The 6721-nt window shown below is 49.6% G+C and overlaps 1 long non-coding RNA gene across 1 annotated transcript; it reads left to right on the forward strand.

The window, feature by feature from the left end:
- Positions 1–2503: 2503 nt before the first annotated feature.
- Positions 2504–5243, forward strand: LOC141277203 (uncharacterized). The gene is made up of 4 exons (XR_012328187.1): positions 2504–2897; positions 3023–3154; positions 3750–4059; positions 5083–5243. It is a non-coding gene; the product is annotated as an uncharacterized lncRNA (long non-coding RNA).
- The last annotated feature ends 1478 nt before the right edge of the window (positions 5244–6721 follow it).

The following is a 6721-nucleotide window of genomic DNA, read 5'->3' on the forward strand; positions in this document are numbered from 1 at the left end:
GTTTATATCTGCGTTTATACATATGGTGATTAGGGATGTATAACTAGCATAGTGTGGTTTCTGCACAGGGATAGACAAATGAAGCTCTGAAACACGCATGGATGGATGGATAGGTGGGTGGATGGATGGGTAGATGGATAGATAGATACTTGATGCGTGACAGAAGGAACACAAAGACGCATGTAAAGGAATGTTCACGCCAGCACTATTTTCAACAGTCCAAACTGGGAAGCCCTCAAATATCCATCAACATAGTCAATAAGTACATAGCAGTATTCATCTACAATTTATTTCAGCAGTGGACTGCTATACGACATTAAAAATGAAGACGTTTCAGCCACACACAATAAAGTCGATGATTCACAAACAGAATGTTAGAGGGAAAAAGCCAAGTACAAAAGACTTCAAGGTGTGTTACTCTATTTCTATGAAGTTCAGAAGCAGGGGCTTCCCTGGTGGCGCAGTGGGTGAGAGTCCGCCTGCCGATGCAGGGGACACGGGTTCGTGTCCCCATCCAGGAGGATCCCACATGCCGCGGAGCGGCTGGGCCCGTAAGCCATGGCCGCTGAGCCTGTGCGTCCGGAGCCTGTGCTCCGCAACGGGAGAGGCCACAACAGTGAGAGGCCCACGTACCCCCCCCCCAAAAAAAAACAAAACAAAACACTAAACTGGGCTGTTGGGAAACATATGCTCAGGTAGTGAAACACTAAAGAAACGCAAAGGAAGGCATTAACATAGAAGTCGGAGTGTACTTGTCTTTGGAGGGGAGGAGGGTTTGCCTGGGAAGCGTCGCTTGGTGGCATCTGGCGGAGGGTAGGGGGCGGGTTGGGCAGCAACATGCTTTTTCTTGACTTGGGCGGTGGGTCTAATGGGAGCTCTTTTTATGATTATATATTAAGCTATTTACATTTTATGCCTTTTTTGGTGTGTATTATCTGTCACAAAAAGCTTTTTGAAAACATAAAATACCAAAGGGAAAACGAATCTAAGAAAAGATATGAAAGAACTTGGTAAGGAACATTATTTTTCAAAAGTAACTTAGCACATGGTGGTGGCGGCTGAGGAACAATGAATGAACTTAATGCTCCTGAACTGTACACTTAAAAAGGTTGAGACAGTAACTTTTATGTTATGTGCATTTCGCCACGACTTAAAAAAAAAAAAAACCTAAACTCTCAGAGAGGACATTAACACACACCTAAATATGTGGAGTGTGACCCCATGTGGACGTTTTGGAAAACTCAGTATTGTAAAGATATCAATTGTTTGCTAGAGCATAACAATGAAACTCTCATTGTTGATTTTTCCCCCTTGGAACTTGACAAACTGACGCTGGTAGAACAGGAACAACACAGAAAGACTTGCTTCACCAGATATCAAGACTTACTTAAAGATAAAGTAATTGAGGAGATACCTTATAGACTCAGAGTCAGGCAGATCCACAGATCCAGCCTGGGCGCTTAGAGACAGAGCCCACAGATGAGGCACAGACGGCCGGTCAATCAGGCGGACGCTGGCTAACCCAGGAGTCACCCAGGAAGCACATCCAGGAACATTCAGGGCAGCTCCGCTGTTCATCAGAGCAGAGAGCCGGAAACAACCCAGGGTCTATGGGCAAGAAAAATGGATAAATAAATCGTGGTGTTCATTTCACAAAGGAATATTGTGCAGCAGCAAAAATAGGTGAAGTGTAACTACCTGCTCCCCTAGGGATGAATCTTAGAAATAATGCTGAGTGAGAAAAGCTAGACACAGAAGATGACACATGGAATGACTCCATTTTATAAAGCTCAAAAGCAAGTAAAGCTAAAAATGATCATGGTTAGGAAGGCATACCAATCTGATTTCAAAACAGCAATTAAAAGACGTGAAGCGGGCTTCCCTGGTGGCGCAGTGGTTGGGAGTCCGCCTGCCGATGCAGAGGACACGGGTTCGTGCCCCGGTCTGGGAAGATCCCACATGCCGCGAAGCGGCTGGGCCCGTGGGCCATGGCCGCTGGGTCTGCGCGTCCGGAGCCTGTGCTCCGCAGCGGGAGAGGCCACAGCAGTGAGAGGCCCGCGTACCGCAAAAACAAAACAAAACAAAACAAGACAGCAATTAAAAGACGTGAAGGAATGATAACTGACAAATGAGGGGTGATGGAGGCTTTTGGAAGGGAGGCAGGGGTGGGATAAGGCAGTCACAGGGGGACTCACAGTATGTGCTGGCTCTCAGATTGGGTGTGGAGGATCATGGGGTTCATTTTACTGTTAAACTTGGTAACTCACAAGTAGGGTGCAGACGTCCTTTACCATGTGTCAATTATTACATAATAAAATTGGAAAAGAGCTAAGCCACGGGGAATGCCAGCTTTTACAGAGCAGGTGGAGGAGACAGAGCTGTGTACAAAAGTGAGGTGGAGCTGTCAGCGGGATGCCCTTGAGGCCAAGAGAACCCACCAGAAAGAAGAGGGGACTCCCAGGCTCCCGCCTCTAGGAGGAGGGCTGGAAGATGCGGACTGGAGAGAGTCTCAGATTTGGCCACCGGGGGGGTCATGTCTGGGGTTGGAGGAGCAGTCCTGGGGGAGAAGTGGGGACAGGAGGGACATCGTGCTGGCTGCCGCCAACAGGAGACATGGAGCAATAGAGGCCTAGGGTGAGGACAGCCCCTTGCTCCACAGGCAGTCAAGAGGGAAGGGCCTCTTCTGAGATATGAATGCCCCCACCGGCACCCCGCCCTTCTCCCAGGAACAGCTGGCCAGAGGGGAACATGACTCCAGCTGGACACGCTATTCCGCCTGACAGCGTCGTGACTCTCTGGCCAGGACTCCTGGCGGGGAGAAAAGGGCCTGGTCACCTGCCCTCACCCTGGAAGTCGGAGCAAACCCTGTGAGGACGGAAGGAGGAGGAAGCCATAAGGTAGGGGCGTTGGGGTGTCTGGGAGGGACTCTGGGGTCCAGGCCTGGCCTGTGAAGGTCAGGGTCTTCCCAAACCAGGGGAAACCCTCTCTGGGTCCCACGGGTCCTCCTTCCCTCTATCCGCAGTAGCTGGGTGCCAAGAAGCCCTTGCCACGTACTGCTGTGAGGACAGACAGACACTAATCTCATCTCGCCAGACCCACGAGGCCTCCAGGATCATAATGACAACGGCAGGAGCTGGCCTGCTTCCCTCCCTTTGTGTGTCTTGGGAGGGGCAGTTGCTGAGCAAACAGGGAAGGGAAATCCTGGATTCTGCCTCTCTTTTCCGCTTCATCAGCCCGTTACTCAGGCCCAAGGGCCTCTAGGGTCCACTCAGGCCTGGCTCCTTCCTGGCCCTGTGTGTGGGGAAGGGTGCTGGGGTGGTGGGTATATATTCACCCAGGGCTTGGCCTTGGTGAATTCTCAGAAAAAATAAACCCCAGTCTAGGGGCATGAACAAGAGTTCACTGACCACTTATTGTGGTCCGGGCCCTGGGCTGGGCCCTACACTTGTCAGAGTTCCCTGACACTGCCCGGTCACCCTAGGATGTCGCTATCTGGATCTCCAGTTTCCAAAGAGGAACCTGAGATTCAGGGTCGAAAAGGAGGATGTTGGCAGAGGTGGGAATCCCACCCAGACCTCTCTGACCCCCACACTGTGCTCTGAAGCTCAAGCTCACCCCTCCTCTCGGAGGAGCAGCAGGGGGAGGGGGAGGGGCAGCAGGGGGAGGGGGAGCGGCAGCAGGGGGAGGGGGAGGGGCAGGGTTTGCATGGGAACTCTCCCCTTCACCTCTTCACCTCTTTTCTCCCCCAGAGACCAAGACCCCCAACCGGGCAGGCAGAACTCTCCCCATGGCTGAGTTCCTGCCCCTGCTGCCTTGCGCACCCCTGCTGACCCAGGACGGCGGTGCCCAGGACTCACCTGTCCCCCCAGCCAAGTGGCAGAGCCAGCAGCCACAGGGTGGCAGGGCCCAGGGCCTGGCCTCTAAGCCCTGGAGGCTCCCAGAGGTGCCCTCCATTCAGATAACGCCAGCCAGCGATGGGGAGTCACCCCCCTGCACCCCACCTCCCCAGCGCCTGCAGCTGCCGAGGACCCCAGTCCCGGAGAGTTTGCCCCAGGACAGGTCAGACCTGGGTGATGGGATGGGAAAGGGGTTCTCTCTCTCGGGACCCACAGGGTGGGTTCCCTGTGGCTGGCACTCCAGGTGGGGAGCTGAGGTCAGTTAGAATGTGGCCTTAGCCCCACAGGGGCCTGACTGGAAGCTGTGAAATAGATGCAGATGAAAATTGCAGCTGGGAATATGTGTTGGGATAACCAACTGAGCTCAGCTGAGCACTGCTTACTAAGACCAGAGGCGAACATTCTCTTTTGACCCGCCTGGTGTTTTTCAAACTGTGGGTCATGACCCATTTAAGGGCTGCTACACAGCAATCAACACTCTTCCCCAAATAGAATCAGGAGAGAATCGAAAATAACAGTGTTAAAAAAAAAAAAGAAAAAGAAAATAACACACTGTATGAGGCAGTGAACAACAAGTGTGGCTTCCTACAAATTTTGTGACATTACATATACAGCTGTCCCTGGTATCCATGGGGGTATTCCAAGACCCCTGCAGATACCAAACTTTGCAGATGCTTAAATCTCTTATATAGGGCTTCCCTGGTGGCGCAGTGGTTGAGAGTCCGCCTGCCGATGCAGGGGACACGGGTTCGTGCCCCGGCCCGGGAAGATCCCACATGCCGCGGAGCGGCTGGGCCCGTGAGCCATGGCCGCTGAGCCTGCGCGTCCGGAGCCTGTGCTCCGCAACGGGAGAGGCCACAACAGTGAGAGGGCCGCGTACCGCAAAAAACAAACAAACAAAAAAATCTCTTATATAAAATGGTGTAGTATTTGCCTATTACCTACTCACATTCTCCTGTGTACTTTAAATTACCTCTTGATTACTTATAAAGCCTAATGCAGTGTAAATGCTACGTAAATGGTTGCAAATACTGTGTAAATAGTTGCCAGGCGGCAAATTCAAGTTTTGCTTCCTGGAATTTTTTTTTTTTATTGAAGTATAGTTGATTTACAATGTTGTGTTAGTTTTAGGTGTACAGCAATGTGATTCAGTTATACATACACACATATATCTATTCTTTTTCAGATTCTTTTCCATTACAGGTTATTACAAGATATTGAATATTGTTCCCTGCGGTATACAGTAGGTCTTTGCTGTTTATCTATTTTATATATAGTATTAATCCCAACTCCTAATTTATCCCGCCCCAGCCCCCCAATTTTTATACAAATATTAAATTATTATTTTGTACACCTGAAACTAATATATTACGTACCAATTTAAAAAAATTGAAGTGTAGTTAATTTACAATGTTGTGTTAGTTTCAAGTGTACCCCTCCTGGAATTAAAAAAATTTTTTTTTCGAACCTTGATTGGTTGAATCCACAGATGTGGAATTTGCAGATACAGAGGGCTGACCGTATTTTTAAGTGTGTACTTGGAAACCAATGTAAAAGGTATTTCCTGCTGAAACTCTTGGGGAAAAAAAAAAGTTTAAACAAAACTTCTGCATAGAAACACTACCTCTGGCACAAGGAGACAGGAACAGGGAGGTTCAAGGCTATAGGAGGAAAGAGGAAAGAACTACATTGGCCTTGAATAGAAATGTCCATTGTGGTTTCTTCCAACAATGAACATTCGATAAGAGTTAAAGTTTATGAAGTAGGGCTCTGTGTATCAACGTGGAGAAGTCTCAGAAACAATGACGGTTGCAAAATGATACAGTAGGAGCCTAATTGGGTATCTTTTTAGAAGACATTGACTAATAGGATATATTGTTAGTGGATGCATCTTGATGCAGAAAAAGGATAAAAAAATGTACAGAAAGAACACACACCAACTTCAGGGCAGGGGGTACCTTGGGGGGCAGGAACAGAAAAACGAGGGATGGGGAGTTGGTAACTGTAACTGTAATCATTTATTTCTTAAAGAAAAAGGATCTGAAGCAAAAATGGCAAAATGTCCACATCTATTGATGTCATATATGCTTGGTAGGGACCAGGATGACTCTTGCATTTTTCCTGTTTGAAATAAATATTCCCTAATTAAAAATTTTAAAGTATTTCAAAAGAAGAAACAGGCAAAGAGAAATACAAAGAAAGAGAACAGTGAGACAAAGGGAGGTGGTGGAGGGAAGGCCTGGCTGAGATCTGACCCTGAGATCTGACCTTGAGAGGCAGTCAGGGGAAGAAGGGGGGAAGAGCTTCCCTGCAGAGGCAAAGCAAGTGCAAAGGCCTGGGGTTAGGAATGTGTCTGGGGAGTTAGAGGAACAGCGGGGAGGCTGGGTAGCTAGAGGCTGTGAGCAAGGGGGAGCCAGAGGAGAAGTAAGACTGGAGTCTTAGGCAACAAGGGGAGGACTTTGCTTTCAGCAGGACTGAGAGGTGGGGCTCCAGGAGGGCTCCAAGCCCCGAGGGCCCTGACCTGACACCAGTTCACAGGCTCCCTCTGGCTGTGTGTGGGGAGCAGACTATAGGGGCGGGATGGGAGCAGGGAGACCAGGGAGGAGGCTGTGTGATGGTCCAGGAGGGAGGATGGAGGCTGGGCCTGGGTGGGGTCAGTGGAGGAGCCGAGTTTAGATTCTGGATAGACTTTGTGGGTGGAGCCCACAGGGTCTGCTGAGAGACTGGATGTGCGTGTGAGGGAAAGAGAGGGTCAAGAAAAGCTGAAGTTAGGGGCCTACCATCCACCAAAATGGAGAAGACAGTGGGTTTTTTTGGAGGGAGGG

This window comes from Tursiops truncatus, chromosome 19 (assembly GCF_011762595.2).
Source record: "Tursiops truncatus isolate mTurTru1 chromosome 19, mTurTru1.mat.Y, whole genome shotgun sequence".
Lineage (NCBI taxonomy): Eukaryota > Metazoa > Chordata > Mammalia > Artiodactyla > Delphinidae > Tursiops > Tursiops truncatus.